The 27,700-nt window shown below is 36.5% G+C and overlaps 1 protein-coding gene across 1 annotated transcript in view; it reads right to left on the bottom strand.

Moving 5' to 3' along the window:
• The window catches only part of LOC141396596 (GTPase-activating Rap/Ran-GAP domain-like protein 3), a 559,487-nt gene that overhangs the window by 444,368 nt on the left and 87,419 nt on the right, over positions 1–27,700 (bottom strand). The window contains exon 2 of the mRNA XM_073972169.1: positions 27,610–27,700. This exon is cut by the window's right edge and continues 11 nt beyond it. The gene's annotated coding sequence lies outside the window, so the exon portion shown is untranslated. The remainder of the gene's footprint in view (positions 1–27,609) is intronic.

Raw genomic sequence — 27,700 nt, 5'->3', positions numbered from 1 at the left:
TGGAAGGTGCTTACACCTAGAAAGTTTTTGCGGATTCTGAAACTACAATGTTCATAGATGAGAAAAAGCAAAAAAAAAATCGCCGGAGTGCTTTTAAAATAAATCGCGATTCAAGTTGACATTTTTAAGGGTTTTTTAGGTTTTCACGATTTTGCTTGGAAACCGCAAGTCATATCGAAATGGGACTTATAAAAATGTTGCAGCTATGAAAATTCTCTACAAGATTGATTTTGATGATATCTTCGTAGTTTTTACCGTTATTGAGATATAGAAGTTCAAATTAGAACAATTAATTGACTGTATCGCCTCCTTATAAAACAATGTCATGACTGCAATTTCCCAACTTAAATATATACATATATCTAAAAAAAATGTACAACCTAGGAAAAAATTACGAAAGCTAATCATGTAGAGAATTTTCACAGCTACAACTTATTCATTAGTCCCATTTCAAAAGCTTGCAGTTTTTAAACTAAATCCTGAAAACCTAAAAAAATTTTAAAAGTTTGATCTGAACCTCTATATCTGAAAAATGGTAAAAGCTAGGCAAATATCAATCAGTCAGTCTTATACAGAATTTTTACTGCTACAACATTTTCTTTAGTCCCATTTCGGTAGGTCTTGAGGTTTCCAAGCAAAATCGTGAAAACCTAAGAAAAACCTAAAAATGTGAACTTTGATCGCGATTTATTAAAAAATCCAGCCAGCGATTTTTTCTTGTTTTTGGATTTTTCTCATCTATAAACATTGATGTTTCAGAATCCGCAAAACCTTCCCTGGTGTAAGCGGTTTTCATTTAGAGTAAGTAAAGGTGCACTGTGCGTAACATTGTAATATAAGTAGGCGATACAGTCAATCCATTGTCCTAATTTGAACTTCTATATCTCAATAACGGTAAAAACTACGAAAGTATCTTAAAAGTCAATCTTGTAGAGAATTTTCATATCTACAACATTTTTATTACTCATATTTCGATAGGACTTTTGGTTTTCAAGCAAAATCGTGAAAACCTAAATAACCCTTAAAATGTCAACTTGAATCGCGATTTATTTAAAAAGCACTCCGGCGATTTTTTGGTGTTTTGATTGTAGTTTCAGAATCCGCAAAAACGTTCGAGGTGTAAGCACCTTCCATTTAAATTTGGTTCAAGAGCACCGTGCGGGGGTACCGGTATTTTCAGGATTTTAGCTACATATTTTGACCGAACTACCTGTAGTTTAAGCTTTAAGGTTGCCAGTGGCCGCAAAATATCTTCAACAAAAACTGTCAACATAGGTCCATGTTTTGGTATAGCCCCCATATAACGGTACCTCCCGATTTTCGGAATTTTGAGGATTTTAGCTAACATTTTTAACCGGACTACCTGTAATTTGACAGTTGAGGTCCCTAGCGATCACAAAACATCTCCACCAAAAATTGTCGGCAAAAGTCCACGTCTTCATATAGCCCCCATAGAACGGTACCTCCCGAGTTTCGGTATTTTGAAGGTTTCAATACCACACCGAAAATTACTGAAATTTGGCATTTAGTCTTCGTCGGGGGTATAAAACTTTCCACCTGAAATTTGTCGGTACAGGTTCACGTCTTCAAGAACGGTATCCCCAGATTTTCGGTATTATGAAGGTTGTGCCCTTAATATCCTTAATTAATAACCACCACAATTAATACCACCCGATTGAGGATTTGAAGATTTTGGCCACATTTTTCTAATTAATTGTTTCCAGAAGATATCCGTATATATGTATGTAGGTTTTAGTCTGATGCGTGGTTTACATTCGGCGTCGTTTCGTGATTTCGAAGGCGTTTCGTGATTTTGCGCGGAATCAAGCAGAGGACGAAATATCAAATTTCAGCCATTTTGGTAGAATAGTATAGCTAAAACCTTCAAAAATATCGAAAATTGGGAGATATCGTCCTATGGTCGTGGACCTACGAGTATACCGACAGATTTTATATGAAATGTTTTATACCCCAAATGAAAACTAACCACCAAATTTCAGCCATTTCGGTGGAATATTGAGGCCACAACCTTCAAAATACCGAAAATCGGAGGTACCGTCCTATGCGGGCTATATGAAGGCGTGGACCTAGAAAAACGTCGTCCTATGGGGTTTATATCAAAACTTGGACCTATATAAACATTTTATGGTAGAAATAGTTCTTAGCCTCTGGAAACACAAAATACAAATTTACAACCGATTTTGTGTTCAAATGGGACTAACACATTCAAAATATCCAAATTACAACCAATTCGGTGGTCAAATGTGACAAATATCTTAAAATTTCCATAAAACGACGACGCGTCACTTTGTATGGGGGCTATACGAAAACGTGGATCTATATAGCCCGCTTTCAATACCAAAAGTGCTACATACCTATAATAGATTTTACCAAAATTTCATCCACTTACTTCAATCCGTTCGGACGCTAGAGTGATTTCCACAGACGGACGGACATGGCTATATCGACGTAGAATTGCACGCTGATCAAGAATATATATAGTTTGTGGGGTCTACAATGATTATTTCGGGTAGTTACAAACTGAATGACAAACTTAATATACCCCCATCCTATAATATACCCCCCATATATATATATAAATACGTACAGAATATAGAAAACGCGTAAAAAATGTGAAACCAAAATTATAAACATTGGCTTTATAAATTGCATCTTATAGCAACAACAAAAGAAAAGAAACTTATTGTTAAAATATTCCAAATATATTTTTTGGTTCGATTAGAATAATTAGAAACAAGTAAAAAAGTATCAGTCGGCTTTGCCGACAGAGATATACCCTCAGCCTGTGTATATTGAAACAATTTTTCCCAAAATACGTATGTATTTAGGGGGTTTTAAAAATGTTGGGCGTTGAACCGACAAAACTGTTGATTAGGATTAAAGATCAAAAGTTTTGCGGAGGAGATACTAAAAGGAATGGATCGACATTGACCGTTATGGAAGTGGATCTCCAGCCACAACATATACTGCCATATGGGGTTTTTACACTCTACGGGCTGTTTGCTCAAGAAGTATGGACTTGCCCCTAAAAAAACTTTTACCATCGCAATTGAGGCAGCGAATGCAAGTTGCTTCAACAAAAAATAAAGTGATTCGAGAGCATGTCTTAAAGTGAACTTATCCGAAATTTTGTGTGAGAGGTACCGGATGGAGTGGACAAATATAGTCCATATTTGAACCTGATTTATGTCTGGTAGATATATTAGGATGTGTAAAGTATAGACCAATTCGGCCACTCCCTTCAAGAGTTACCGTACGAACAATTTTTCCGAACATTTTTGAACTTTTGTGGGGGAGGTACCTGAAGGAGTGGACCGATATGGCTTATGTTCAAACTTAAACTATGTTTGGACAAAATATTACTAAGGCCATATTTTGGACCGAATCGGCAGATCTGTTCGAGAGTTATATTGCGCTCCAACCACCTCACACGGTGTCATAGGGGTTTTTGCAACTTTCATGCTATTTTCTCAGGATGTATGGACTTGCCCCTAATGAAACTTGTACCGTCGTAAGCGGGACTGTCAATACAAGTTGCTATAACAAAAATCAGAGAGATTCGAGAACAGGTCCTAAACTGAACTTTTCCGAAATTTTGTGTGGGAGGTACCCGAAGGAGTGGACCGATATAATCTATATTCGAAATTGATGTATGCCTAGAGGTAGTGTTACAATATGCAAAGTTTGGTTCAATTCGGTTACTCCCTGCGAGAGTTATCGTGCGCACAAGTTTCGCTACAATTTTTTAACATTTGTGGGGGAGGTACCGGAAGGAGTGGACCTATATGGCCCATCTTCGAACTTAAACCAAATCTGGACAAAATATTTGGATACCCAAAATTTGAACCGAATCGATTGATCCGTTCGAGAGTTATCGTGCGCACCAGCCAGCCAGACAGACAGACAGACGGACGGACATTGCTAGATCTACTCAAAATTGTCTGAAACGGATATCGTACAAACATACTTGGGGTCTAAAACCATTATTTCGATGAGGCACATTTTTGGTCGTATCAAAGTGTAAATACCCTCTTTAGCCTAAAGGCTGAGGGTATAAAAAATATTTGAAAGTTCTCCAACTATTTTGCTAAAATCCCATACAATAATTAATGTATACTACGAAAACTTCATCAAGAAATATGGTTTACCATCGCGAAAGTTTAACTGCTTATTGTGATAACTTATTAGGATAGGAAATTAAGAGTAATATTAAAATTACAATCATTCAAAAAATATGAAAATTAAAAAAAAATCGCAAATTAGTTAAAGTTGTAGTACGCGGATTTGCCAAAATATATTTTTTTCGGATGTTCCTATTTCCTAGGTGTCTATATCCACGGTTTTAGTGGATGGATTCGTTCCCGGAAGGGCTCATTAGATCCGTCGCGTAAAAACCTATATTCGCGCGGGATTCAATCACGAGTTCTATAATCCTATTACGAGTTTGGAATATTATCTTGTTGCGCGTCCGATTATTAAAAATATTCAAAAAAAAAAAACACCGAAATTCCGGCTTCAAAATGTCAGCATCAATTTTAGGTGGATGCAGTGGATATATCGAAAAATCATACACTAGTATCAGGTTGCCCATGGATTATTCTGTGATTCCTTGTTTGGGCATAGGTCTATAAAATGTAAGCTTTAGCAAGAAATCGGAAGGGAACATAAACAAAAATTTTTTGGCCAACCCATTTTTCTACACTGATGCTAACACAGCTTCCACAAAAATTAATTTTAATGGTCGACACTCAATTTTAAAGAATTTCAGTCATACTGTATAGAATATGTTAACAATTCGCTAATTCTGAATGGGTGAAACTCGGATTCATTGTTTGTAAAACATTTTTGTTTTTTTGCCATATGTATGTATGATTGCGACACGTTATATATTATTTTCATTATTTCGTAATGGACAGATGGACCATTTTGGCTACACATACATGCATTCCCATTTTGATAGGTCTTGCGGTTTCCATGCAAAATCTTGGAAATCTAAAATAAACCTAAAAATGTGAACTTTGACCGCGATTTATTTAAAAATCCTTCAATCTATTTTTTTCTTGTTTTAAGGTTTTTCTCATCTATGAACATTGCTGTTTCAGAATCTGCAAAATTTGCCAGGTGTAAGCGGTTTTCATTTAAAGTCAGTTTGGTAGGGAGCATCGTACACGACATTGTTTTATAAGTAAGTGATACAGACAGTGCATTGTCCCAATTTGAAAAAAAAACAAGTAAAAGTCGTTAAGGTCGGCCGGGCCGAACTTTTTATACCCTCCACCATAAAATAGTCTTAATTAAAATGGAATAATTAGTGTCCTTTCACAATTTTAAGTGGAAAAAAATTTCGACCATGGATGGATACATCAATTGTCTTAATTATCAAATCTAATCTAAAAAATGTGTTCAGCCAGGTGAAAGGTACCACCTACGTCACTATATCAAAGTGTTGACCTATCTTTATAATTTTTGGTGGAAACGTTTTGTAACTGCAGAGAACCTCAAAAGTCAAATTAAATTGAGGGTAGTTCCATCAACAATGTAGACCCTCAAAATGCCGAAAATCGGGAGGTACCGTTATATAGGAGCTATACGAAAAGATGGACCTATATTGACGAATTTTAGTGAAGAAGTTTCGTGATCACTGAAAATTCAAATGTAAAATTATAGCTAGTTCGATTAAAAATTGTTGCTAAAATTCTCAAAATACCGGAAATCGGGTATCGTTATATGGGGGCTTTACCAAACCATGGACCTATGTTGACGATGTTTGGTGGAGAATTTTGATGTCCACTGAGAACCTCAAATGTCAATTTACAGCTAGTTCGGGTGAAAATTGTAGCTAAAATTCTCAAAATACCGAAAATCGGGAGGTATCGTTATATGGGGGCTATACCAAGAATGGACCTATGTTGGCGATGTTCGGTGGAGAAGTTTGATGACCACTGAGAACCTCAAATGTCAATTTACAGCTAGTTCGGGCGAAAATTATAGCTAAAATTCTCATAATACCGAAAATCGGGAGGTACCGTTATATGGGGGCTATACCAAAACATCATTATATGGGGGCTTTACCAAACCATGGACCTATGTTGACGATGTTTGGTGGAGAATTTTGATGTCCACTGAGAACCTCAAATGTCAATTTACAGCTAGTTCGGTTAAAAATCGTAGCTAAAATTCTCAAAATACCGTAATCGTAGCTAAAATTCTCAAATAATCGGGAGGTAGCGATATATGGGGGCTATACCAAAACATGAACCTATGTTGACGATGTTTCGTGGAGATGTTTCATGACCACTGAGAACCTCAAATGTCAAATTGCAGATAGTTCGGTTAAAAATTGTGGCTAAAATTCTCAAAATACTGAAAATCGGGAGGTACCGTTATATGGGGACTATACCAAAACATGGACCTATGCCCATATCCTTTGGGTTATAAGTTTGTTGATCACTAGGAACCCTAAGTGCCAAGTTATAGCTAATTCGGTCTGCAAATGTGAACGTCAAAATACCTCAAATCCGGAGGTACCGTTATATGGGGGCTATACCAAATAGTGGACCGATATAGCCCGTCTTCGAACTTGATCTGCCTATGGAAAAAAGACCCTCGGGTGCAAAATTTCAGCACTCTATCACAATTATTGCGGACGCTAGAGTGATTACAACAGACGGACGGACAGACGGACATGGCTAGATCGTCTTAGAATTTTATCCTGATCAAGAATATATATACTTTATAGGGTCGCAAATGATTAGTTCGATGTGTTACAAACGGAATGACAAACTTAATATACCCTCCATACTATGGTGGAGGGTATAAAAACTGGTAAAACCTACGAAAATATTATGAAGGTCAAACTTGTAGAGAATTTTCACAGCTACCACTTTTGCTCTAATCTGACTTGCGGTTTCCAAACAAACTCCTGAAAACCTAAAAACCCTAAAAATGTGAACATTAATCACGATTTTTTTATTTTTGTCATGTATGTCATGTATATTGCAACATGGATATAATTTGCATCAGTGAGAGGTCAAGAATTGGTTTTAAAGTTTAGTTTTCGTAAGTTGTCCGAATATGCCCCCAGAATTTAAATTACTGATTACAAATTAAATTTGTATATTTTTCCCATAAAAGTTATTGTTAATTTTACACACTGCTGTCCGATCATTGTCAAAAATGATTAGCACTATCCTTGACCAAAGCTACTACCTCGTGCAAACATTTGTCAGTATCGAACAATAACTTATTAAGGTCACACTACCCACAATTAAAACTGAGGGATCCATGTATATACTAGGCTGTAACTATACATATGTATATAACTTACATTGGTTTAACATAGTTTCCAGGAATAACGATATAGTCATTACACTAACAACTTTACCAATTGTTCTCACAAAAGTTCCGGTCAATTTAACCCGCTAAATATTATCTGATCATCACGTAAAATTGCAAGCTAATTCTCTGTCGTAAACCTAAACCTAACGTAACATTTCGCTCCGATCAGACTACCATTGCGACCTACAGAGCCACTACAAATTTGGGTAAAAATTTTGTTTTTGGTCCATTTCTCCCCCTAAATATTTCACGATCACCGCCAAAAACTATAGGGGTCTGTTCTGGTCTGAACCCGACCTCTGTACAAAATTTCGTTGGTCCACAATTGCGACCTGTAACGTGCGTATAATTTTTAATGGACGGACGGGAGGACACACATCAAAATCGCTTTATCTCGTCGAGATGAGAATTTTGGTATACTACATGTGGGGTCTATTACGAATATTTCGCGGTGTTACATGAATTTTTCGAAAAAACAAACTTATATTACCCTTTCCTCATTGCGGTGTAGGGTATAAAAAGTGTAAGTGTAGTATTGTCCTTAAAATAAACGTTTTAAATTTAATTTAAATTCCTTCCTTCAAATATTTCCTCTTCCCTGCAACATTTTCCGAATTATTATCATCTATCTGTTGACTAATAGCGAAAAATCTGATGTAATAAATTTAAAAAATCTTCTTACTTATTCTGGGAATAATCCAATTGTGATTCAATTTTAAGTTACAAATCTATCAAATTAAATTGAAAGATCGAATAAATTTAAAGGAGATTAGCTATGAATTGAAGTCAAATATGAGAAGCCATTTCTACCTCAAATTCCTTTGAAAAACTCTGTACACTTGAACACAAAAAAACGTTAAATCATTTTTTGCTGTTTTATGAAGTTCACACATTTTCGGGTAAAATAGGTTAACTGTGTTCTGTCGTATATCATTCCCAGAATCAATGCAGGTGGTAAGGGAAACTTAACTACCTTAAATTCTTTGAATTTCAAAGGCAAACAATTCGTTTTGTTTTGCGAGTAGCACAAAATATTTGTCTTTTAATTCTGAGAAAAAAGGCATTAACTATGTGAAAAGGATCCACATTTGAGTTTCCCCATTTCAGTCGATTGTTTTTCTTAAATTTTTCTTCACTTTAAAATATCTCAATATATAGTGAGCGCTCTATTTGTGGCTGTTATTTAAAAAATATGTATTCCCGCGGTACAAATATTTTAATACGACCAAATGAATGTTAAGGAATGTCATAAAAGAAAATATACAACACACGCACATTCACTTGGCACGTTTTCAAGTATTATACTCTTGAAAACGAGAATGGGAGCAATTTAATCTCAACCCCAGTGTGACAAGTGTGAAGCTTATGACAAGAAAATGTCATGGACGGATACCGTTAAGTCGAAAACATTTTACACGGTTCAAATTTGACATTGAAGACAAGACAAAATGTAATAAAAAGAATCATTTCAGAAATAATATGCCTAATTTTGGAGAATTGGTGAATAAATGAAATGCTGAACAAAAGTAAATAAAAACCATCGAGTCAAAATTGTCAACATTTTATCATGCGGAAAGCTTACATCTTTAAAAAACCTGTAGAACCAACCAAACGCTTTTTATATGAGGACACACTGACAGACCCACTGTGGCCTTTAAATTTTCTTTAAAAAAATAAACTTAATGATACCTTTAAATATTGATACATTTGTGTGAAAAGCGACCAGGGTTTCGGAGTCGAGATATTATTGGCTCGACTTCGACTCCAGACCATTATTTTGCACGACTTCGTCTCCGACTCCGAAGGTAAATTCCTATACCACTAAAAATGAATAAAATATAGGAATGTAATACTCAACTAAAGAACATATGTACATATGAAGTTAAATATATTTTTTCTGCTGAATCTTACATTGGCAAATGGCAAAAAATACAAGTTAAAAAGTGTTTGTCGGTTTAGCCGTTTTTTTTCACAAGTATACTCGTATTATGGAAGGATTTATTCCCCGTGATAAAATCTTTAAGCTTTCAAAATATGTGAACATGAGGAGGCAATACAAGTCAAAGGACTATATACGGTATACATTATAAGCACTTCATGCCCTGATTTCAAACTGGATGTAAGCCAAAATTTTTGAGTGCTTCGAGAGCCCTATGGTGTGACCCCCAGTTATAAAGCCAAATAAAACCCATTTTTCATGATTTTTTCCAAGAAGACTTCGAGCCGTTTTTGGTAGATTTTTTTTTTCATTTGAAAGAGGATAACTTATTTATTTATTCAATCAATAACAAACATATCGAGTCCTTTTACAGTGGTGAATATTTAAATATAAAGAGTTTAGGAACAAATATCCTTTTCTACTTAGTTATGATATTTATTTTTAACATAAAGAGATATGATTTAGCATATTTATGATGTTTATGTGAGGAGAAAAAAAGTAAACTTTACTATTGTACGAGGGGCACTAAAAAACCTTCTGGCCTAAGCAACTCGCAGTGTCGCCAGTTGTCATATAACATTTTTTTTTTGGAAAGTTTTTATCGTAAGCGTACTCAGGTCAGTTTGACATATCGACGCCTCCAAACAATTGTATGCTAAGTCGATTTAGCATGTTTTCAAGTTATTTACATTTTTATATTTAACGTCCTTCAACTTAAATTCTGTCAAATTTTGGTAGTGATCGGACAATCCGAACAGAAGTTATAAAGAAATATTTACTTAGCATAGTACTGAAGGTCAAAGAAATTTCCAAACTTTTAGAGCTAGTCCTGCAAAACTCGCTTTTCAGAATTAGCATACTATTATTTGGAGGTGTCGATATGACATATGTGTTGGATTCTTTACAGTGACTTGAACAATTACTTTGCGAAAAAAATGGAATTTACTTGTGAACATTTTCGTCAGAAATTTTTTCACAACTTTCGACGTGGATAATCACGGCAAGAGTGCATAGATCAAACTAAATTTTTGTATGTCGATAAAGGACCATCCTGTAGGACTATGAAAAACTGGTTCAATGAATTCAATCGTGGCGGACACTCGCTAAAAAACGAAGGTCGTGAAGATCGTCCAAAAACGGCCGTTGTGCCAGAAAAAGATTATGCCGTGCGTGAACGGATAATCCAAGATCGCCATGTTAAATACCGTCAGATAGAGACATCCTTGGGTATTTATTCCACAAATTAACATTTGATATTGCTTGAACACCTGGCCGCAAAAATGGATTTTTCTCGCTAGATTCAGCAAAATTGGTCAATCGCTCAAAAAAGGATCTCGTGTATTAGCGCAAAGAAATTGTGCATAAAAACAATCGCGGTGCTTCAAACGGCATATATAAGATCACCACAGATGACGAATCTTGGATGTATGCTTAGAAGCCCGAAAGAAAACAATAATCGGCCGTTTAGGTCTCCGAAAGTGAGCCAAATCCAACCAGAGTTGTTCATGGAAATAGACCTTCGAAGTAAATGGTCGCCTGTCTCTTCGGCAATACTGACCGTGTGGCGACTCTACGGCTTGAGAAATAAAGGACGGTTAAATCTGAGCATTACACTACAATTTATTTGCCTGGAGTCTCCTGAGAAATTCGACAATGCGAGCTCTCACACATCGATTCAAACCAGCGCCTGTTTGACCGGACAAAACGTGGAATTGTACAGCCCCGACTGGGGATCCAATGACTTCATTTGATTCCAGCAAAGCAAGAAAAAATGGTGTGGTCAACGATTTTCGTCGCTAGAAGATTTTGTAAAAGCGTTCAAAAAACATGTTTTGGAGGTGTTTCAATCAAGCCACTGTAAACAAGCCAACACATGGTCATATGTCAAACTGACCTGAGTACGCTTAGGTTAAAAACTGTCAAACTTTCCAAAAAAATGTCAAATGATACCTGGCGACACTGCGAGTTGCCTAGGCCAGAAGTTTTTTAGTACCCCTCGTATTGCTAACTTAATCTGCTTTTGATTTCTTTTGTTGAAAATGTTAAAAAGGTTTGTGATAAATTACATTCAACGAAATCCTACTTTAATTAATTAATTGGGTGCCACCGTGGTGCAATGGTATGCACACCCGCCTTGCACGCTAAAGGTCGTGGGTTCGATTCCCCGGCCAGTCAACATCAAACACTTTTCAACGGTGGCAAAATACCCCTCAGTAATGTTGGCGACATTTCCTGAGTATTTCAGCCTTGTAAAACTTCTCTACAAGTGGTGTCTTAGACACGCCGTTCGGACTCGGCGATAAACAGTAGGTCCCATATCATTGAGCTAATATGAATCGGGGTGCACTCATTGATATGAGAGAAGTCTCCCCTGTCCCGCCTGGGATGTTTGTGGAACAATTATTATTATAATTAATTAATTGAATTAATCGAGCTAACATGGCCTAAGGAGTTTGTATTGAAAAATGCTACGATCACTGTGCTACGATCGTTTCGGTGATGGTTTAAGCCAGCTCATCAGGCATATATTGAATGTAAATGGCTAGAAGACAAAGGCTGATTTTGATAATTTCTATTTATACAAAAATTTTTACAAATTTGTAGATATGAAGTATTTTTTGAAGTCTTTTGCTATATCAAGTCACCCTAGTGTCTTGTCTGGGAATCATTTTCTCAATACAAACACATGTACAGTCGAAAGGTGGTTTCCTTCATGAATTGTAATGCCTTCCATTTCGGAAGTTTGTCGATATCATATCAAGAATATGATAGGTTGACAGTGGCTTAGAACGCTAAGACCTCGACAACATTATCTGTTTGTTGGAGATGACCAAGGTTCAAACCTCAGCCGGAGCAGCCGGGCTCTGTTGTGAGTTTTTATACCCTACACCACTATGTGGAAAGGGTATTATAAGTTTGTTTTGCTAAAAATTCATGTAACACTGCGAAAAAATTCTTCGGAGACCCCCAATGTGGTATACCAATATTCATATCTCGACTTGATAAAGCGAATTTGAGATGTGTGTCCGTCCGTCTGTCCATTATAAATTGTAATCAAACTACAGGACCGATCGTCACGAAATTTTCTAATGAGGTCGGGTTCAGACCAGAATAGATACCTGTTTTTATTGGTGATGATCGTGAAATATTTAGCGGGTGAAATGGACCAAAAACATACATTTTAACCAATTTTGTAACGGCTCCGTAGGTTAGAGTAAGGTAAGAGTATATGACAAAGAAGAAGCTTGCAATATGAGATGGCGATCAGATAATAATGGACCACAACTTTTGTGTGAAAATTGCGAAAATTTTTAATATACAGCTTATATCTTTATTCCTGGAACAGACATTCCGGGCAAGTAAGCTATAATTGAAAGACGATCTCTTGACCTTTCCATTGACGTCAATTATGTTGATGTACGTGATCACATAACAGAGTTACAGCTTAATATATCAAGTTTTTTGTTTGTAGTATTATCATAAACACGCTAGAGGTCGCAATTATAGCTCAATAGTCACGAAATTTTGCACGAGGTTAGAGTTTAGGTCGAAGAAGATGCTTACAATTTTGAATGATAATCTGATATTATTTAGCGGGTTGAATGGACCATTATTTTAATTCCTGGATGGCATATACCGGCAAAGTAGCTTACATATGGAAAAAAAACAACTGCCCTACTGCATAATATATAATGGGTTTTGTGTAGAGAACTTCACATACTACAAATTGTCTCTATCATGACAGAGAAATTTTCAGTTCAGTTGCCCAATGGGATTTTTTAGACAAATATTGCAGCTTGGGGTCGCTTCGCCACTCATTTTATACCCTTAGCATTTTGGGCAAATAATGGTTTTAGACCCCAAGTATGTTTGGACGAAATTCGTTTCAGACAATTTGGAGTCGATTAGCCCTGTCCGTTCATCTGTCTCTCTTACTGTGTAGATGGATGGTGCACACGATAACTCTCGAACGGATCTACCGATTAGAACCAAATATTATACATACATACATATGTTCCCACAACATCCCCGAAGGGACAAGGGAGACTTCTCTCATATCAATGAGTGCACGCCGATTCATATTGGCTCAATGATATGAGACCTACTTTTTATCGCCAAGTCCGAACGGCGTGCCTTACGACACCACTTGTAGAGAAGTTTTTCATGGCTGAAATACTCAGGAAATGTCACCAGCATTACTGAGGGGGAATTTTGCCACCGTTGTAAATTTGATGTTGCTTGGCCTGGGATTCGAACCGCAGATCATCTGAGGCGGACGTGCTAACCATTGCACCACGGTGGCCCCCGAAAGGACCAAATTTTATACATCGTAATATTTTGCCCAAGCTTTGTTTAAGTTCGAATGTAGGCTATATCGGTCCATACATCCCCCAAAAAAGTTCAAAATTGTTTTCGAAAAATTGTGTTAACGATAACTTTCCATATATTATTATTCCTTCCAGATATAGATCAGATAAGTCTAGATTGGTCCACTCCTTAAGGTACCTCCCACACAAAATTCGGAAATGAGAAATTTAAGAGTCATCCCGACTCGTTTTGGATTTTTTTCAGCAGATTGTCCTCGCGGCCCTATTTACGATGGTACAATTGCAATGGCAAGTCCATACTTTCTGATATTATGGCCGAAAAGCTCCAAGAAACCCTAGAACCCTAAAATGGCAAATCCGCAAGATAGCTCTCAAGGGGGTTTTCTGATTGCTCCAAACTTTGCACATCCTATTAGTTCATCCATTCATGTATCAGGTTGGAATATGGACTATATCGGCCCCGTCTTTCTAGTACATCCCACACGAAATTTGGGAAAAGTGCAGTTTGAGGACCCGTCTCTGATTTATTTGAATTTTTTTGAAAAAGGTTCTTTTCACGTCCCTTTTGCAACGGTACAATTTTTCCGGAGTATGTCCATACTTCCATATAAAATCCACCCATAAAAAATATGGTCTAACTTAAAAATATATTGGTACTTAAACAAATAAAATTCAGATATGTTGCAAAATGTTGCAAACATATACTTGTTTGGATCCAACCATATTTCTAACATATATTTTTCTGGTATATTGTGTGAACGACTAAAGCCTATGGTCAACGAATTAGTTGGGCCACTCCAATGCGTCTTGGAATATTCCGAATTTCGGCAAATCCTGGAAAAGTCTCAAGAGTATATTGAGCCCTTCCCGCGAAAAAGATGTAAGCGACATTTTTTCGATTTTCTTTTTTTGCGGAAATCGATGAAGAAAATGCCAACACATCATTTTTAGAACTATGCCATGTACCGTTACGAAATTATAGCAAAAACAATTTTGATGTAAGCGCCCTTTCTGTTTTGTTTACATTTTTAGGTGACAGCGAATTATCGCTTCGACTATATAACAAGAAATACGCTTTAATCTTATAATTCTTCGAATAAACACTTGCTATAAAAATAACTTGCTTTGTTATACCCTATACCACAATGTGGAAAAGGGTATTATAAGTTTGTTTTGGTAAAAATTCATGTAACACCGCGAAATATTCGTCGGAGACCCCCAATGTGGTATACCAATCTTCATATCTCGACGAGATAAAGCGATTTTGAGATGTGTGTCCGTCCGTCAGTCCGTCCGTCCGTCCGTCCGTCTGTCCATTATAAATTGTAAACACGCTCCAGGCCGCAATTATGGACCGATCGTCACGAAATTTTGTATGGAGGTCGGGTTCAGATCAGAATAGATCCCTATTCTTATTGGTGATGATCGTGAAATATTTAGCGGGTGAAATGGACCAAAAACATAATATTTATCCAATTTTCTAGCGGCTCTGTAGGTCTCAATAATAGTCCGATCAACGCGTAATTTTAAATAAGGTAAGAGTATGTCACAAAGGAGAAGCTTGCAATTTGAGATGGCGATCGGATAATATTTAGAGGGTTAAATGGACCAAAACTTTTGTGTGAAAATTGTGAAAATTTTTAATATACAGCTTATATCTTAATTCCTGGAAGTGACATTCCGGACAAGTGAGATATACTTGAAAGTGGAACGCTTGACCTTTCAATTGATGCCAATTATGTTGGTGTGCATGATCAGATAACAGAGTTACAGCCTACTATATTCCGTTATTTGTTTGTAGTGTAATAATAAACTCGCTAGAAGTCGCAATTATACATCAATTGTCACGAAATTTTGCACCGGGTAAGAGTATAGGTCGAAAAAGATGCCTACAATTTTGAATGATGATCTGATATTCTTTAGCGGGTGAAACGGACTATTACTTTTGTATGAAAAATATAAAAATTTTATTTGTGGTCGATATTTTAATTCCTTGAGGACATATATATTTCGCAAAGTAGCCTACATATGGGAAAAAACTACTGACCTTTTCTCTGGTGTAAATTGCAATAAAGTGTTTGCTAAATAACGGGTCTACTGCCTAATATATAATGGGTTCTGTGTAGATAACCACATTTTTATCCCATGCTACTTATTGTCTCTCCAAAAGTTTATGTAACACCAAGAAATATTCGTCCTAGACCCCTTATTTGGTATGCCAAAATTCATATCTCGACGAGATAAAGCGATTTAGCGATGTGTGTCCGTCCATTAAAAATTGTAAACAAGCTTAAGGCCGCAATTATGGACCGATTGTAACGAATTTTTTAAGGAGGTTGGGTTCGGGCCAGAATAGAAATGATTAGTTTTTGGTGATGATCGTGAAATGTTCAGGGGATGAAATGGACCGAAAACAAAATTTTAACCAATTTTTTAGCGGCTCTGTAGGTCAAAATAATAACCCGCAAAATTTTAAACAAAGTTTGAGTTTATGATGAAGAAGAAGCGTACAAACCAACGTGAAGATCAGATGATACTTAGCGGGTTAAATGGACTGAAACTGTTTTGTGAAATTGGTAAAAATTTTAATAACGTAGCGGTTAAACAACGGAAGTAGTAGTACTACATAAGTGGGTTTCATTACATTTTAGTTTGTGTGAACTAAATTTTCCTTTCCTGCTACAAAAATGTCTTTGTCATGCTAGATAACTTTTTGGTTTTGGTCATAAGTATTATACATTACATCTCTGTAGTGGAATTATGTAACTCATTTATTGAGTTACCGACAAAACTCGGTAACATAAAAACGCAAAATTATGAATGAAAAGTATCAAAAAAAAAGTTGACAGCACTGTTGCTATCGGTGGGATTTAGCAACAGCTTTATTTTGGTTGTTAACTTACCAAAACATTTCGTTAACTACCGAAAATATAAGCATTTTAAATTTACCGATTTTTGTCGGTAGCTCGAAAAATGAGTTACAGAATTCCACTACTGATATTTGATAATTTAATTTTCACAATCATTGAAAAGAAGTTCCATGAAGGGCGATCGTCCAGGGATAGTGGTATGGGGTATCCCATGGTCGGCACCGTCCGACTATAGACTTTTCTTACTTGTTTTTAAATTGTAGATGTGAATTACTCAAAAATGAGTTGTTTCAAATAATTTTTTTTGATGTAACCACCACTTTTTGATTTATTAGCCCGATTACGTGACAGCGAAAAAGATTTAAGCGACACAAATTACCGTTATATTGAAGATATTCCACAAATTATTTTTTTTTTTTTTTAGCAAAAAAAATTTAGTGACTGAACTATACCAACATTTAATAAAAAATGCTGATTAGATCAAAAGTTAATCAATAAAAACCGTCTCCTGTAAAATTTGCTTTTAGTTGTTTACACCTTTTTCGCGGGAAGAGCTCGATATGTCTCCTTTTTTTGTCGATTAAGTCATCACGGAATTTGGTATCTCCGCAAAGTTTATTCTTTGTAATACGACAATAACTGATACCTGGTCCTCACTTAAAATTGGAAAGGACCTGTCCGAACAGTTCTGTCCCAAAAAAGGTTGCAGACAATCAACTCTTCAATATCCTGCTCGAAAATGTTATCCAATGAGTAAACGTCAAAAGAAATAGCCACATGCTACTTGTTTATGCTGACGACATTCACATCATGAGTCGATCAGTAAAAGAGGCAACTCATACCTTTAAGGAGGTCGGTGGAGAATCTTCTAAAGTGGGTCTGACAGCCATAAACACAACAAACAGAATCAACTGTGAAATAAAAAGACTAGTATTGAACAGATGTTACTTTGGCTTAAGTAAGCTATTTGAAAAGAAAGTCACATCTCGTCAAACAAAAATAAAACTTTACAAAACACTGATAATAACTGCGTGCAAGCAGATAAGGCACCGTTTAGTTTGTTTGAGAGAAACGATCTTCAAAAAAAAGTGGCGATAAGACCGGGCGGGCCGAACTTTTTATAACTTCCATCACGAGAAGTAAAATGGAAGAATTATTTCCCCTTTTTTTATAAACGTACTAAGCTATTCCGCCACGTAAAGGCTTATTTCTAGGAGAAGCTAATATAGCTAATACATGTTTTATAATTCTCTTCAGAATTAATATGAATTTTGGGCAGTTCCCATCCACAATATTAGAGGAAAATAAAAATAATCTTTAAAAAATGAATAACCATTATAAAATTTCACTTATATTCCATTTATTTTATTCCAAGAAATTGTCATAAACGTAAAATATTACTACATTCCACTCCTTTGCATACATCTTCGACTGTTAATATATGCAAGATATCAATTTCTCCAAACAGATGATGGTACATTTATGTTGTTACATTACAAAATATTAGATGGCAAATTGTCTTTTTATTGTATTCTTTTAAGACTTGAGAGTGAATATTTGCTGTAAAATATGTGAATGCATATTATTAACACACTCACACTCGTTTAATGATCACAAAAGAACGAATATTATGAGCATTTCTTAAGCAAAAGATATAAGCAAATTTCATGTAATTGCACTTGGGTAACACTCTTGTGCGTAAAGTGGATACTCGTACACATGATATCGTAATGTGCTAATGTGTCTCTTGGCCCCATACATTTTACATAAGTAGAATGGAGTGTGTGAACGAACAACCGTGTTTGGTTGGAGGTTACATATTTATACGATAAATAAGGAAAACAATATTTGCTAAAATGTATTTTGAACAAATAATCATTTGAATTATTTATTTGTACGCTTACAACCGGATATGATTTTAGGTTTCATGTGAATGAAACAGATTGATTTTGGGAATTCATTTCATGTTAATCGCATACAGGAACACACACACCAACACCAAAATCTAAAATACAAGTAAAGTAAATTGAAACAGATTTGGATACAGTGGAAAAGGCTATAGGTTATAAAGAGTGATTACATTTGAAGGGCCGTGTTTGCATTTCATTTGACATGTCGTCGGTGTCATGCTTAAGTGTTCCATACTCCATTTTCCCGTTTTGAGATATTCGCATTTTAGTGTTTGGATCACAACTGCTTGGAGCTGACTGGAGAAAATATTTATATTGTTGACAAGATTTATTGGTAATAGTATATGGGTGACGTAGGCGATGGAAGATACCGGTCCTGACCGGTTTTAACATGGCAAAGCCCAGGATTTATCTTGGTCCCTCTTTCATCTCAAGTGGACACTGACCTCCCAATGGTGTCACCTGGGGAACTGCCTTTAACACCCGTTAAAGGTAGTGAGCTAACATGAGCCGCGCGTTCAACCATAAGAACGTTAAAAACTTGGGTTTGGACGTCGGGTTAGTAACCCTCCCCTAGAAAAAAACAGCCTACTATGAAAAAACGAAAGAAAAGAAAAACAAACTCTAAAGTTGACGAACCCCGCAAACGTTTTAAGGACCATGATCTGCGAATCTGCACCTGGAATGTTCGCACTCTTTACAGGGAAGGTGCAGTCTTCGCATTGGCAGACGTACTTGAAAAGTACAAGGCCGATATTACTACCATACAGGAAATACGATAGATTGGGTATTATAGCTGCCATGACGCAAATCATGATTTTGGTTCTGGATTCGTAGTTAGTCGGAGGCTAAAACATCTGGTATCCAGCTTCACCCCAGTGAATGAAAGACTTGCTGCAATTCGAATAAAAGCTAAATTCTTCAACATCAGCTTTATTTGCGCTCATGCTCCCACTGAAGAAAAGGACGAACAGACCGAAGATATATTTTACGACCGCTTAGAAGAAACATATGACCGTTGCCCTGCCCATGACATTAAAATCATTCTAGGCGATTTTTATGCCAAAATTGGAAAGGAGAATATCTTTGGCCCAACAGTCGGGACATTTAGTCTCCACAGTGAAACATCTGACAATGGTATGAGGCTGATAGACTTCGCACTGCGAAGTTCGCAGCTGCAAAAAACATGGAATTTAGCAGTACCATATTTAATCATCTCGATATTCATAAGGGCACCTGGCTGTCTCCAGATCAAAGAACAAGTAATCTAATTGATGTCATGTTGTGATATATGGAAGACATTCATCCGAGGCGCAAACATTGATTCGGACCACTACCTTGTTGCAGCAAACTTACGTACCCGTCTAAACGTTGCAAATAAATCACGAACAGACACAACGCGGAAGTTGGACATCGATAGAGACCTCCACAAAGGAATTCATGTGATGACCACGAGTGTCGGGGCATATAGAGCTACTTTACAATCAGTAGCAACGCGTTGCGCACGAGTGAGATATCGGGAGAAAAGGAGAGAAAAGAAACGTCTTTTCCGCCAGAAAAAGAGAGAAATGGAAAAGCGGGAGTGTGAAAAAATCGAGATGTACAGGAGCCACAATGAAGTCCAAAAATCCTCCAAAGAGTAAAACATCAAACAGATGGCTTTGGTACAGGCAAATCCTCCTGTAGAGACCAGCAAGGTCATCTGGTAACAGATACAGATAGCGTATTCAGGATATGGAAGGAACATTTATGGAAGGAACAATTTTCCAATCTGCTGGTATCCAATAGTAGCGAAGACGATGATACCACAGATCAAATCCCAGAAGATGGTATAGAATGTATACCACCCGGCCAAGATGAGGTAATGACAGCAATAAACCGGCTGAAGAATAATAAGGCAGCAGGAGCTGATGGCCTACCAGCCGAGCTGTTTAAAACTGGAGGCGACACGCTGATAAGGTGTATGCATCAGCTAGTTAGCTCCATCTGGCAGGAAGAACGCGTACCCGACGATTGGAACCTGAGCATCCTGTGTCCCGTCCCAAGAAAGGAGATAAGACCGTATGCTCCAACTATGGGGGCATAAGTCTTCTCCCTATTGCCTATAAGATAGTGTCAGGGATATTGTGGGAACGACTAAAGCCAATGGTCAACGAAATAATTGGACCATACCAACGTGGCTTTAAACCTGGCAAGTCCACCATTGACCAGATATTTACCTTGCGGCAAATCCTTGAGAAGACCCAAAAATGCAGATCGACACATATCAAAAGCTAAGCTAATCCGGCTTTGTAAGATAACTTTAACTGACTCTAGGTCATCAGTTAAAATTGGAAAGAACCTCTTCGAACAGTTCAGTACCAAAAGAGGTTTCAGACAAGGAGACAGCCTTTCGTGTGACCTATTCAACATTTTGCTGGAAAAGGACGATATAGGAAGTAACTGATACCTTTACGAAGGTCGAAGGAGAATCTGCGAAAGTGGGTCTGGCGGTAAACGGCGAAAAGACCAAATTGATGGTGTCGACGCTCAAAGCGTCCATAGAGCTCGGACCAACTGTGGAAGTTGGTACCTATAATTTTGAGGTAGTTAAAGACTTCGTCTACCACGGCACTGCCATAAACACAACAAACAATATCAGTTGTGAAATAAGAAGGAGAATTGTATTGGCCAACAGATGCTACTATGGTTTAAATAAGCAATTTAAAAACAAAGCCACATCTCGTCAAATAAACACTATACAAAACGCTGATACTGCCTGTGCTAATGTATGGCTTCGAAGCATGGGTACTTGCACAAGCGGATAAGGCAGTGCTTGATGTGTTTGAGAGGAAAATCCTTCGAAAGATCTACGGAACGATTTGCGTTGACGGTGAATATCGACGTCGTATGAACCACGAGCTATATAAGCTATACAAAGACATGAATATAGTTAAACGTATCGAGATGCAACGATTGCATTGGATAGGCTATATCATAAGAATGAACGATGATGAACCCGCTAAAAAGGCGTATGAATACATGCCACATGGCGGTTCACGCAGAATCGGGAGGCCTAAGGTTCGATGGAGCATACAAATGAATGAAGCAATAAAAAGGCGCTGTATTCCAAAAAGCGAAGCGAAAAACAGAGAAAATTGGAGATCTTTTCTTAGTTCGGTCTATGGAACAAATGTTCTGTAATGGGCCAGCTAAGTATATAGAACATCTTTGCCAAAAGTTAGAGAAATATCTGCTGGAATAAAATAGTTATAGAGACTTTTTTAAAAATAGAATTTTTGTCGAATTGTTCCATATCCACACTTATGACACAAATGCAAAATATTGTAAATCGCATGGAACAAAGTGACAATTAAATTTTCCCATCTTTGCCTCAACAAATTCAAACCTTCTAAATCGAAAACTAAAGTTCTGGTTTTTGGAGTTTTTTTTTTTTGTTTGTTTTGTTTTAGTTGAAGATTCAATCATATGATTGTCTAAGTCTGGAGTTTCCCCCATTGGCTTAACTTCATCACTTTCCTCTTTGCAGAGAAAAATGTTTACAAAACGCACTGACAGCTTGCAAAATTTACTGATCGCTTTTTTTTTTAATTCGTAAGTTATTAAAATATTAATTTCATACCTGAAATGAACTTAAGCTTTCGGACCGAAAGGCGGATATCTCAGAAATTAGAGCAGATAGGAATAAGCAGATAGGATAAAATTCAAACAGAGCAAAAGCGAAAACCCTGGAAACCACCTATACGTATCTCAAAACGTCAAAAATGGCGTATGGAACACTTAAGCATTACAACGACGATGTCTCAATTTCAATTTGAACCATGATATTTACGCAATCGAGCAACAAGTTAAAAATATTCAGGCTTGATATTAAAATGGACGTTCAAATCAAAACGCATAACGTGATTATTAATAATGAGGCATAGTTTTAACTCAGATTTGTCGAATTTGGACGAATGATAATCCCAGACTGACTGATAGTCGAAAAGTCATTCTACCCACAAATAGTAACTGTTTGGTGGAGTGCTCCCCATTTGTAATTTTCAGAAAATTTGAAGTCGATCGGGATAATATTGTGTTTTGTATGTTGCATAGCACGGTGCGCCTTAACCAAATTTAAATGGAAGGAGCTTACACCTGGGAAGTTTTTGCGGATTCTGAAAGTGCAATGTTCATAGATGAGAAAAATCAAAAAAACTAAAAAATTCGCCGGTGGATTTTTTAAATAAATCGCGGTCAAAATACAAACTTTTAGGAGATTTTTAAGTTTAAACGATTTTGGTTGAAAGCAAGTCCTATGGAAATGGTACTAAAAAATGTGGTAGCAGTGAAAATTTTGTACAAGATTGACCTTCAAGGTATTTTCGTAGATTTTACTGTTTTTGAGATATAGAATTTCAAACTGGGACAATGCACTGACTGTATTCACTCCTTACAAAACAATGCCGTAACTACAATTTCCCAACGTAAACTTATATATCTCAAAATTGGTACAACCTAGGAAAAAATTACAGAAGTCAGTCTTGTAGAGAATTTTCACAGCTACAAGATTTTTTCTGGTCCCATTTTGATAAGACTTACCGTTCCCAAGCAAAATCGTGAAAACCTAACAAAAAAACTAAAAATGTGACCTAAACGTTAATATCTCAAAAATGGTAAAACCTACGAAAAAAGTCATAATGGTCAATCCTCTAGAAAAATTCTACAGCTACAATATCTTTTTTAGCCCCATTTCCATACGACTTACCGTTCTAAAGCAAAATCGTGAAAACCCAAAAAAATCTTAAAGATGTGAACTTTGACCACCATTTATTTAAAAATTCCTCCAGCAATTTGTTCTTGTTTTTGGATTTTTGTCATCTACAAACATAACTGTTTCAGAAACCGCAAAAAATCCTAGCTACAAGCGCACTAGTTAGGTATGGCGCACGTACATGGTATTGCTTTATAAGGAGACTATACAGTCATTGCATTGTCCCAATTTGAACTTCTATATCTCAAAAACGGCAAAAAGGAAAGCCGACGACTCGAACCCACACACCCACCACTATGTGACATGACATGTTTTCGTTTCTAACTTTTACTCTTTCAAATGCAATTTGTTTTTATACCCTATACCACAATGTGGAAAGGGGTATTATAAGTTTGTTTTGGTAAAAATTCATGTAACACCGCGAAATATTCGTCGGAGACCCCCAATGTGGTATACCAATCTTCACATCTCGACAAGATAAAGCGATTTTGAGATGTGTGTCCGTCCGTCCGTCCGTCCGTCCGTCTGTCCATTATAAGTAAACACGCTCCAGGCCGCAATTATGGATCGATCGTCACGAAATTTTGTATGGAGGTCGGGTTCAGATCAGAATAGATCCCTATTCTTATTGGTGATGATCGTGAAATATTTAGCGGGTGAAATGGACCAAAAACATAATATTTATCCAATTTTCTAGCGGTTCTGTAGGTCTCAATAATAGTCCGATCAACGCGTAATTGTAAATAAAGTAAGAGTATATCACAAAGGAGAAGCTTGCAATTTGAGATGGCGATCGGATAATATTTAGAGGGTTAAATGGACCAAAACTTTTGTGTGAAAATTGTGAAAATTTTTAATATACAGCTTATATCCTAATTCCTGGAAGTGACATTCCGGACAAGTGAGATATACTTGAAAGTGGAACGCTTGACCTTTCAATTGATGCCAATTATGTTGGTGTGCATGATTAGATAACACAGTTACAGCCTAATATATCCCGTTATTTGTTTGTAGTGTAATAATAAACTCGCTAGAAGTCGCAATTATGCATCAATAGTCCCGAAATTTTGCACCGGGTAAGAGTATAGGTCGAAAAAGATGCCTACAATTTTGAATGATGATCTGATATTCTTTAGCGGGTGAAATAGACCATTACTTTTGTATGAAAAATATAAAAATTTTATTTTTGGTTGATATTTTAATTCCTTGAGGACATATATATTTCGCAAAGTACCCTACATATGGGAAAAAACTACTGACCTTTCCTCTGAGTGTTTCCTAATAAAGTGTTTGCTAGATAACGGGCCTACTGCCTAATATATAATGGGTTCTATGTAGAGAACCACATTTTTATCCCATGCTACATATTGTCTCTCCAAAAGTTTATGTAACACCACGAAATATTCGTCCTAGACCCCTTTTTTGGTATGCCAAAATTCATATCTCGACGAGATAAACTGATTTAGCTATGTGTCCGTCCATTAAAAATTGTAAACAAGCTTAAGACCGCAATTATGGACCTATTGTAACGAATTTTTTAAGGAGTTGGGTTCGGGCCAGAATAGAAATGATTAGTTTTTGGTGATGATCGTGAAATGTTCAGGGGATGAAATGGACCAAAAACAAAATTTTAACCAATTTTGTAGCGGCTCTGTAGGTCAAAATAATAACCCGCAAAATTTTAAACAAAGTTTGAGTTTATGATGAAGAAGGAGCGTACAAACCAACGTGAAGATCAGAAAATATTAGCGGGTTAAATGGACTGAAACTTTTGTGTGAAATTGGTAAAAACTTGAATAACGTAGCGGTTAAACAACGGAAGTAGTAGTACTACATAAGTGGGTTTCATTACATTTTAGTTTGTGTGAACTAAATTTTCCTTTCCTGCTACAAAAATGTCTTTGTCATGCTAGATAACTTTTTGGTTTTGGTCATAAGTATTATACATTACATCTCTGATATTTGATAATTAAATTTTCACAATCATTGAAAAGAGTTCCGTGGAGAGCGATTGTCCAGGGATAGTGGTATAGGGTATCCCATGGTCTGCTCCATCCGACTATAGACTTTTCGTACTTGTTTACAATTCTGAATGTTTTGTTCAGTATTTGTATGGCTTTCATGACAAACTCTTAGCTTAGTCTATGAAAGTTATGAGTTTTGGGTCTGAACATTAACACTTTTTTCCTTGTGTATTTTCAAGGACGATTTCCTCGATTTCCAACGAGAAATTAATTAAAAATTCTTTTATATTTCGATAATATATGATATTTCCAAAAACACTTCATTTTACAGAAATATATTCATATTATATCGAATATTTCAACAATTCGCATTGCAAAACATTTTAAAATTTCCTATATGTATCTTGCGACTTTATAAAATGTCGTTGAAATAGAATGAAATAAAAACCAATATTAAAAGCTTCTAAAAATCTTCAAAATTTAAATCAGCAAAGCGTATAATAACATTTTAGATATTTTATTCAGTTCCATTTAGTTTCAATGCTTTCATTTTGTACAGATCATTTTCGGGAAAATGAAGTTTTCTGCAAAAGTATTCCAGTTAAAAATGTGTTAACTTTGTACACCACATGCATACAAACATTTACACAACTTGCAGTTCAACAAACCGAAATGGAGGAAGGCAAAAGTATTCCTGTAGCACTGACTATAAGCAACAAATGTGAGTGAAATTCTACTCTAGATGTGGGTAGTGAATTGATGAAACTTTCGCAATTTTTAACATATAGTTTGGGCGTATGTGCGGATTAACAAATTAAATGTATTTCAAACGGCTTAGAATATTATGTCGGGAACTTTTATTCAATAGTTGTGTCAGTTGAAATTGTTGACTATACTTATAATACCATATCATGTCGTGTTTGTAATAGAGAAAGTTTCATTTATGTATAGATATAATAAAATGTTAATAAACAAGTAAAAAAGTATCGGTCGTCTATGCCGACAGATATATACATACCTTCATACTTTTTTTCCAAAAAAAAAAGAGAAATGTATGGGCGTGTGAACCGACACAATCCAAAGCTCAACAATTTGCGGGGGATATCGATAGATAGAGATTTTGTAACATACTAGCCTACGAAAAGCATAATATCGGGCCACTAGGGAAACCTTCAGTAAAAATGTCCAAAGGATCTTCAAACAGACCCTCAACTACAAAAATGTTTTTAACATTTGTATGAGTGGTACCCCAAGTATTGGACCGATAGGGCCCAAATTTGAACATAAACTAAGCTTGGACAAAAAATTTCGAGATCGAAAATTTGGACCAAATCGGTTGCTACGTTTGTGAGATATTGCGCTTATTATTTTAGCAATATTTTCAAACATTTGTGGGTGAGTTACCGGAAGCAGTGGAGAGGTACCGGAAGCACTACCATAGAATTTCATCTACTATTCGAAGAAATATTACGATATCCAAAGTGTGGACGAACGCAGTATTCGGTTCGAGCTCTACAGCCACTACATATGGTGTCATAAGAGTTTTTTTTACAACATCCGGGCTGTTTTCTCAAGAAGTGTTTTCTCAAAGTGATTCGAGAACAGGTCTTAAAGTGAAGGAGTGAACAAAACAAATATAGTCCATATTGGAACTTGATCTATATCTGGTAAATATATTAGGATGTGTAAAGTATGGATCAAATCGCTCACTCCCATCCAGAGTTGTCGTGCGCACAATTTTTTCGAACATTTTTGAACTTTTTTAAACTTAAACTAAGTTTGCACAAAATATTACGAAGGCCACATTTTGGACCGACTCAGTAGATCCGTTCGAGAGTTATCTTGCGCTCCAACCACTACACACGGTGTCATAGTGTTTTTTTTTGCAACTTTAAGGCTACTTTCTCAGGAAGTGTGGACTTGCCCCTGATGAAACTTGTACCGTCGTATGGGGGACAGTGAATATAAGTTGCTACAACAAAAATCAAAGCGATTCGAGAGCAGGTCCTAAACTGAACTTTTCAAAAATTTTGTGTGGGAGGTACCCGAAGGGGTGGACCGATTGAGTCCATATTTGAACCTCATATTACTCTGGTAGAAAGTTTACGCTATACAAAGTATGGACCAAATCAGTCACTCCCTTCAAGAGTTATCGTGCGCACAAACTTTCCGAACATGTTCGAACTTTTGTGGGGGAGGTACCGGAAGGAGTGGACCGATGTAGCTCATCTTCGAACTTAAACTAAGTTTGGGCAAAATATTACGAAAGCCATATTTTCGAGAGTTATCGTGAGCTCCAGCCAGCAGGACAGACTGACGGACGGACATGACTAGATCGACTCCAAATTGTCTGAAACGCATTTCGTCCAAACATACTTGGGGTCTGAAACTATTATTTCGATGAGGCACATTTTCATAGTATCAACCCTCTTATATACCCTCTTTAGCCTAAAGCCTGAGGGTATAAAAAGTTAAAAACTACTTACGTTTAAAGTCCTTGAATATAAATCCAGTTAAGACCATAAATCAATTGGAAGGCTGTAGTCTGTAAATATGAAAACTATGAAAATGTTTTGT

This window comes from Musca autumnalis, unplaced genomic scaffold (assembly GCF_047663935.1).
Source record: "Musca autumnalis isolate F117 unplaced genomic scaffold, ASM4766393v1 scaffold_3, whole genome shotgun sequence".
In the NCBI taxonomy this organism is placed as follows: Eukaryota; Metazoa; Arthropoda; class Insecta; order Diptera; family Muscidae; genus Musca; species Musca autumnalis.
Note: the sequence above shows the minus strand (reverse complement) of the source record. Positions and strands in the feature narration are given on the sequence as shown.